Below are 9,562 nucleotides of genomic sequence, written 5' to 3'. Positions count from 1 at the left end.
TCTTTAAAGACGGGAAAAGGCATCCCCCCTGATTGCGATGGCACAGAGGAACTCTCAATGAAAGCATCATTGTCGGTGTCAAAACCGGCGGATCTCGGGTAGGGGGTCCCGAACTGTGTGTCTAGGCGGATGGTAACAGGAGACAAGGGACACGATGTTTTACCCAGGTTCGGGCCCTCTTGATGGAGGTAAAACCCTACGTCCTGCTTGATTGATATTGATGATGTGGGTATTACAAGAGTAGATCTACCACGAGATCAAGGAGGCTAAACCCTAGAAGCTAGCCTATGGTATGATTGTTGTTCATCCTACGGACTAAAACCGTCCGGTTTATATAGACATCGGAGAGGGCTAGGGTTACACAGAGTCGGTTACAATGGCAGGAGATCTACATATCCGTATCGCCAAGCTTGCCTTCCACGCCAAGGAAAGTCCCATCCGGACACGGGACGAAGTCTTCAATCTTGTATCTTCATAGTCTTGGAGTCCGGCTGATGATGATAGTTCGGCTATCCGGACACCCCCTAGTCCAAGACTCCCTCAGTCGTCCAATATATCGATCTTTACATCTCGACCATTTTGAGACTCCTCGTCATATCCCTGATCTCATCCGGGACTCCTAACTCCTTCGGTACATCAAAACACATAAACTCATAATATAACTGTCATCAAAACCTTAAGCGTCCGGACCCTACGGGTTCGAGAACTATGTAGACATGACCGAGACACGTCTCCGGTCAATAACCAATAGCGGAACCTGGATGCTCATATTGGCTCCCACATATTCTACGAAGATCTTTATCGGTCAGACCGCATAACAACATACGTTGTTCCCTTTGTTATCGGTATGTTACTTGCCCGAGATTCGATCATCGGTATCTCAATACCTAGTTCAATCTCGTTACCAGCAAGTCTCTTTACTCGTTCCATAATACATCATCCCACAACTAACTCAGTAGCTGCAATGCTTGCAAGGCTTATAGTGATGTGCATTACTGAGTGGGCCCAGAGATACCTCTCCGACAATCGGAGTGACAAATCCTAATCTTGAAATACGCCAACCCAACATGTACCTTCGGAAACACCTATAGAGCACCTTTATAATCACCCAGTTACGTTGTGACGTTTGGTAGCACACAAAGTGTTCCTCCGGTAAACGGGAGTTGCATAATCTCATAGTCATAGGAACATGTATAAGTCATGAAGAAAGCAATAGCAACATACTAAACGATCAAGTGCTATGCTAACGGAATGGGTCAAGTCAATCACATCATTCTCCTAATGATGTGATCCCGTTAATCAAATGACAAGTCATGTCTATGGTTAGGAAACTTAACCATCTTTGATTCACGAGCTAGTCAAGTAGAGGCATACTAGTGACACTTTGTTTGTCTATGTATTCACACATGTATTGTGTTTCCGGTTAATACAATTCTAGCATGAAAATAAACATTTATCATGAAATAAGGAAATAAATAATAACTTTATTATTGCCTCTAGGTCATATTTTCTTTAGTCTCCCACTTGCACTAGAGACAATAATCTATTTCACATCGCCATGTGATTTAACACCAATATTCACATCTGTATGTGATTAATACCCATAGTTCACATCGTCATGTGATCAACACCCAAAGGTTTACTAGAATCAATAATCTAGTTTACATCGCTATGTGATTAACACCCAAAGAGTACTAAGGTATGATCATGTTCTGCTCGTGAGAGAAGTTTAGTCAACGGGTCTGTCACATTCAGTGCCGTATGTATTTTGCAAATATTCTATGTCTACAATGCTCTGGATGGAGCTACTCTAGCTAATTTCTCCCACTTTCAATATGTATCCAGATTGAGACTTCAAGTCATCTGGATCGGTGTAAAAGCTTGCATCGATGTAACTCTTTACAACGAACTCTTTTATCACCTCCATAATCGAGAAACTTCTCCTTAGTCCTCATTAAGGATATTTTTGACCGCTGTCCAGTGATCTACTATTAGATCAAAATTGTATTCCTTTGCCAAACTCAGAGCAAGGTATACAATAAGTCTGGTACACAACATAGCATACTTTATAGAACCTATGACTGAGGCATAGGGAATAACTTTTCATTCTCTTTCTATTTTCTGCCATGGTCGGGTTTTGAGTCTTACTCAACTTCACAACTTGCAACACAGGCAAGAACTCCTTCTTTGACTATTCCATTTTGAACTACTTCAAAATCTTATCAAGGTATGTACTCATTGAAAAATCTTATCAAGCGTCTTGATCTATCTCTATAGATCTTGATGCTCAATGTGTAAGCAGCTTCACTGAGGTCTTTGTTTGAAAAACTCCTTTCAATCACTCCTTTATGCTTTCTAGAAAATTCTACATCATTTCCGATCAACAATATGTCATTCACATATACTTATCAGAAAGGCTGTAGTGCTCCCACTCACTTTCTTGTAAATACAGGCCTTTCCAAAAATCTGTATAAAACCATATGTTTTGATCAACTCAACAAAGCGTATATTCCAACTCCGAGATGCTTTCACCAGTCCATTGATGGATCGCTGGAGCTTGCACATTTTGTTAGCACCTTTCGGATCGACAAAACCTTCTGGTTGCATCATATACAACTCTTCTTCTAGAAATCCATTCAGGAACACAGTTTTGATATCCATTTGCCAGATTTCATAAAATGTGGCAATTGCTAACATGATTTGGACAGACTTAAGCATCGTTACGAGTGAGAAAATCTCATCATATTCAACACTTTGAACTTGTCGAAAACCTTTCGCAACAAGTCGGACTTTGTAGATAGTAACACTACTATCAGTGTTCGTCTTCCTCTTGAAGATCCATTTATTTTCTATGGCTTGCCGATCATCGGGCAAGACAACCAAAGTCCACACTTTGTTCTCATACATGGATCCCATCTCAGATTTCATGGCCTCAAGCCATTTTGCGGAATCTAGGCTCACCATCGCTTCTTCATAGTTCGTAGGTTCATCATGGTCTAGTAACATGACTTCCAGAACAGGATTACCGTACCACTCTGGTGCGGATTTTATTCTGGTTGATCTACGAGGTTCAGTAACAACTTGGTCTGAAGTTCCATGATCATCATCATTAACTTCCTCACTAATTGGTGTAGGTGTCACAGGAACAAATTTCTGTGATGAGCTACTTTCCAATAAGGGAGCAGGTACAGTTACCTCATCAAGTTCTACTTTCCTCCCACTCACTTCTTTCGAGAGAAACTCCTTCTCTAGAAAGGATCCATCTTAGCAACGAATCTTGCTTTCGGATCTGTGATAGAAGGTGTACCCAACAGTTTCCTTTGGGTATTCTATGAAGACGCACTTCTCCGATTTGGGTTCGAGCTTATCAGGTTGAAACTTTTTCACATAAGCATCATAGCCCCAAACTTTAAGAAACGACAACTTTGGTTTCTTGCCAAACCACAGTTCATAAGGCGTCGTCTCAACGGATTTCGATGGTGCCCTATTTAAAGTGAATGCAACTGTCTCTAATGCATAACCCCAAAACAATAGTGGTAAACCGATAAGAGATATCATAGATTGCACAATATCCAATAAAGTGCGGTTACGACTTTCGGACACACCATAACGCTATAGTGTTCTAGGTGGTGTGAACTATGAAACTATTCCACATTGTTTTAATTGAAGACCAAACTCGTAACTCAAATATTTTACTCCACGATCAGATCGTAGAAACTTTATTTTCTTGTTACGATGATTCTCCACTTCACTCTGGAATCCTTTGAACTTTTCAAATGTTTCAGACTTGTGTTTGTTTAAGTAGATATACTCATATCTGCTCAAATCATCTTGTGAAGGTCAGAAAATAACGATACTCGCCACGAGCATCAATACTCATTGGACCGCATACATCAGTATGTATTATTTCCAATAAGTCACTAGCTTGTTCCATTATTCCGGAGAACGGAGTTTTAGTCATCTTGCCCAAAAGGCACGGTTCGCAAGCATCAAATGATTCATAACCAAGTGATTCCAAAAATCCATCTTTATGGAGTTTCTTCATGCACTTTACACCGATATGACCCAAACGGCAGTGCCACAAATAAGTTGCACTATCATTATAAACTTTACATCTTTTGGCATCAATATTATGAATATGTGTATCACTACGATCGAGATCCAACAAACTATTTTCATTGGGTGTATGACCATTGAAGGTTTTATTCATGTAAACAGAATAACAATTATTCTCTAACTTTAAATGAATAACCGTATTGCAATAAACATGATCAAATCATATTCATGCTCAACGCAAACGCCAAATAACATTTATTTAGGTTTAACACTAATCCCGAAAGTATAGGGAGTGTGCGATGATGATCATATCAATCTTGGAACCACTTCCAACACACATCGTCACTTCACCCTCAACTAGTTTCTGTTTATTCTGTAACTCCTGTTTTGAGTTACTAATCTTAGCAACCGAACAAGTATCAAATACTCAGGAGCTACTATAAACACTAGTAAGGTACACATCAATAACCTGTATATCAAATATACCCTTGTTCACTTTGCCATCCTTCTTATCCACCAAATATTCAGGGCATTTCCGCTTCCAGTGACCATTTCCTTTGCAGTAGAAGCACTTAGTTTCAGGCTTTGGTCCAGCTTTGGGCTTCTTCACGGGAGTGACAACTTGCTTGCCATTCTGCTTGAAGTTCCCTTTCTTTCCCTTCGCCCTTTTCTTGAAACTAGTGATCTTGTCAATCATCAACACTTGATGCTCTTTTCTTGATTCTACCTTCGTCGATTTCAGCATCACGAAGAGCTCGGGAATCATTTTCGTCATCCCTTGCATTATAGTTCATCACGAAGTTCCAGTAACTTGGTGATGGTGACTAGAGAACTCTGCCAATCACTATCTTATCTGGAAGATTAACTCCCACTTGATTCAAGCGATTGTTAGTACTCAGACAATCTAAGCACTTGCTCACTAGTTGAGCAATTCTCCTCCATCTTTTTAGCTATAGAACTTGTTGAAGACTTCATATCTCTCAACTCGGGTATTTGCTTCAAATATTAACTTCAACTCCTGGAACATCTCATATGGTCCATGACGTTCAAAATGTCTTTGAAGTCCCGATTCTAAGCTGTTAAGCATGGTGCACTAAACTATCAAGTAGTCATCATATTGAGCTAGCCAAACGTTCATAACGTCTGCATCTGCTCCTGCAATAGGTTTGTCACCTAGCGGTGCATCAAGGACATAATTTTTCTGTGCAGCAACGAGGATAATCCTCAGATCACGGATCCAATCCGCATCATTGCTACTAACATCTTTCAACATAGTTTTCTCTAGGAACATATATAAAAACATAGGGAAGCAACAATGCAAGCTATTGATCTACAACAACATATACATGCAAAATACTATCGGGACTAAGTTCATGATAAATTAAAGTTCAATTAATCATATTACTTAAGAACTCCCACTTAGATAGACATCCCCCTAATCATCTAAGTGATCACGTGATCCAAATCAACTAAACCATAACTGATCATCACATGAAATGGAGTAGTTTTCAATGGTGAACATCACTATGTTGATCATATCTACTATATGATTCACGCTCGACCTCTCGGTCTCCAGTGTTCCGAGGCCATATCTGCATATGCTAGGCTCGTCAAGTTTAACCTGAGTATTCTGCGTGTGCAAAATGGGCTTGCACCCGTTGTGGATGGACGTAGAGCTTATCACACCCGATCATCACGTGGTGTCTAGGCATGACGAACTTTGGCAACGGTGCATACTCAGGGAGAACATTTTTATGTTGAAATTTAGTGAGAGATCATCTTATAATGCTACCGTCTATTAAAACAAATAAGATGTATAAAAGATAAACATCATATGCAATCAAAAATATGTGACATTATATGGCCATCATCATCTTGTGCCTTTGATCTCCATCTCCAAAGCATCGTCATGATCTCCATCGACACCGGCATGACACCATGATCTCCATCATCTTGAGCTATATCAATGTGTCATCACATGGTCGTCTCGCCAACTGTTGCTCTTGCAACTATTGCTATCGCATAGCGATAAAGTAAAGCAATTATTTGGCACTTGCATCTTATGCAACAAAGAGACAACCATAGGGCTTCTGCCTATTGCCGATAACTTCAACAAATCATGATCATCTCATACAACAACTTATATCTCATCACGTCTTGACCATATCACATCACAACATGCCCTGCAAAAACAAGTTAGACGTTCTCTACTTTGTTGTTGCAAGTTTTACGTGGCTGCTACGGGCTGAGCAAGAACCGTTCTTACCTACGCATCAAAACCACAACGATAGTTTGTCAAGTTGGTGCTGTTTTAACCTTTGCAAGGACCGGGCGTAGCCACACTCGGTTCAACTAAAGTTGGAGAAACTGGCACCCGCCAGCCACCTGTGTGCAAAGCACGTCGGTAGAACCAGTCTTGCGTAAGCGTACGCGTAATGTCGGTCCGGGCCACTTCATCCAACAATACCACCGAACCAAAGTATGACATGCTGGTAAGCAGTATGACTTGTATCGCCCACAACTCACTTGTGTTCTACTCGTGCATATAACATCTACGCATAAAACCTAGGCTCGGATGCCACTGTTGGGGAACGTAGTAATTTCAAAAATGTCCTACACACACGCAAGATCATGGTGATGCATAGCAACGAGAGGGAAGAGTGTTGTCCACGTACCTTCGTAGACCGAAAGCGGAAGCGTTAGAACAACGCGGTTGATGTAGTCGTACGTCTTCACGGCCCGACCGATCAAGCACCGAAACTACGGCACCTCTGAGTTCTAGCACACGTTCAGCTCGATGACGTCCCTCGAACTCTGATCCAGCCGAGTGTCGAGGGAGAGTTCCGTCAGCACGACGGTGTGGTGACGATCTTGATGTTCTACCGTCGCAGGGCTTCGCCTAAGCACCGCTATGATATTATCGAGGTGGACTATGGTGGAGGGGGGCACCGCACACGGCTAAGAGATCCAAGGGATCAATTGTTGTTGTCCTAGAGGTTCCCCCTACCCCCGTATATAAAGGATCTAGGGGGACGGGGTCGGCCGGCCAGGAGGGGCGCGCCAGGAGGAGTCCTCCTCCCACCGGGAGTAGGACTCCCCCCTTCCTTGTTGGAGTAGAAGAGAAGGAAAGAGGGGGAGAGGAGGAAGGAAAAGGGGGCTGCAACCCTGTCCAATTCGGACCAGAGGGGGGCTGCATGCCTCCTTCCTTTCGGCCTCTCTCCTCTATTCCCGTATGGCCCAATAAGGCCCATACACTCCCCGGCGAATTCCCGTAACTCTCCGGTACTCCGAAAAATACCCGAATCACTCGGAACCTTTCCGTAATCCGAATATAGTCGTCCAATATATCGATCTTTATGTCTCGACCATTTAGAGACTCCTCATCACATCCTCGATCTCATCCGGGACTCCGAGCTCCTTCGGTACATCAAAACACATAAACTCATAATATAACTGTCATCGAAACCTTAAGCGTGTGGACCCTACGGGTTCGAGAACTATGTAGACATGACCGAGACACGTCTCCGTTCAATAACCAATAGCGGAACCTGGATGCTCATATTGGCTCCCACATATTCTACGAATATCTTTATCGGTCAGACCGCATAACAACATATGTTGTTTCCTTTGTCATCGGTATGTTATTTGCCCGAGATTCGATCATCGGTATCTCAATACCTACTTCATTCTCGTTACCGGCAAGTCTCTTTACTCGTTCCGTAATACATCATCCCGCAACTACCTCATTAGCTGCAATGCTTGCAAGGCTTGTAGTGATGTGCATTACTGAGTGGGCCTAGAGATACCTCTCCGACAATCGGAGTGACAAATCCTAATCTTGAAATACGCCAACCCAACATGTACCTTCGGAAACACCTATAGAGCACCTTTATAATCACCCAGTTATGTTGTGACGTTTGGTAGCACACAAAGTGTTCCTCCGGTAAACGGGAGTTGCATAATCTCATAGTTGTAGGAACTTTGTATAAGTCATGAAGAAAGCAATAGCAACATACTAAACGATCAAGTGCTAAGCTAACGGAATGGGTCTAGTCAATCACATCATTCTCCTAATGATGTGATCCCGTTAATCAAATGACAACTCATGTCTATGGTTAGGAAACTTAATCTTCAAGCACTTGATCTCTTCGTGATGCATCACTTAATCTTGCACACCGCATCCTAACCCCACAAAGAACTCTCACGAAGACCATGGGTTAGTACACAGAGCGTAATTGACAATGCTTACCATACCATGGGATCACTTGATCCCTCTCGGTACATCTTCTACGCTTTCTGAGTTGATCAACTTGATTCACTCTTGACTTATTCTTGGTCTAGCTTGAATCTTTCCAACTCTCTTCATTTGGACGATGTCTTGAAGGTAAACATGAATGATCACACAATCTTCTTCTTCAAAACATGCTTGCAATAAGCTCAACACTCACATGACCAATCTTTGGATAATTCCTTAATAGCACCTTGGTCAACTCATAAACTCCTTGAAACCAACACATGGACTTCAAGAAAAGCCTATGGACAAAACCTTCAAATATAACTCAAGGCAACCATTAGTCCGCAGAGATTGTCATCAATTACCAAAACCAAACATGGGGGCACCGCATGTTCTTTCAGTTATGTTTCCTAACCATAGACATGTGTTGTAATTTGATTAAAGAGATCACATCATTAGGAGAATGATGTGATTGACTTGACCCATTCCGTTAGCCTAGCACTTGATCGTTTAGTATGTTGCTATTGCTTTCTTCATGACTTATACAAAGTTCCTACAACTATGAGATTATGCAACTCCCGTTTACCGGAGGAACACTTTGTGTGCTACCAAACGTCACAACGTAACTGGGTGATTATAAAGGAGCTCTACAGGTGTCTCCAAAGGTAGATGTTGAGTTGGCGTATTTCGAGATTAGGTTTTGTCACTCCAATTGTCGGAGAGGTATCTCTGGGCCCTCTCGGTAATACACATCACTATAAGCCTTGCAAGCAATGTGACCAATGAGTTGGTTACGGAATGATGCATTATGTAACGAGTAAAGAGACTTGCCGGTAACGAGATTGAACTAGGTATTGGATACCGACGATTGAATCTCGGGTAAGTAACATACCGATGACAAAGGGAACAACGTATGTTGTTATGCAGTTTGACCGATAAAGATCTTCGTAGAATATTTAGGAGCCAATATGAGCATCCAGGTTCCTCTATTGGTTATTGACCAGAAACAGTTCTAGGTCATGTCTACATAGTTCTCGAACCCATAGGGTCCGCACGCTTAACGTTACGATGACAGTTTTATTATGAGTTATAAGTTTTGATGTACCGAAGGTTGTTCGGAGTCTCGGATGTGATCACGGACATGACGAGGAGTCTCGAAATGGTTGAGACATAAAGATTGATATATTGGAAGCCTATATTTGGATATCGGAATCGTTCCGGGTGAAGTCGGGATTTTACCGGAGTACCAGGGGGTTACCGGAACCCCCCCCC

The sequence above is a fragment of the Triticum dicoccoides genome, chromosome 6B, assembly GCF_002162155.2.
Source record: "Triticum dicoccoides isolate Atlit2015 ecotype Zavitan chromosome 6B, WEW_v2.0, whole genome shotgun sequence".
NCBI classification, from domain to species: Eukaryota; Viridiplantae; Streptophyta; class Magnoliopsida; order Poales; family Poaceae; genus Triticum; species Triticum dicoccoides.
This window is presented reverse-complemented; position numbering follows the sequence as displayed.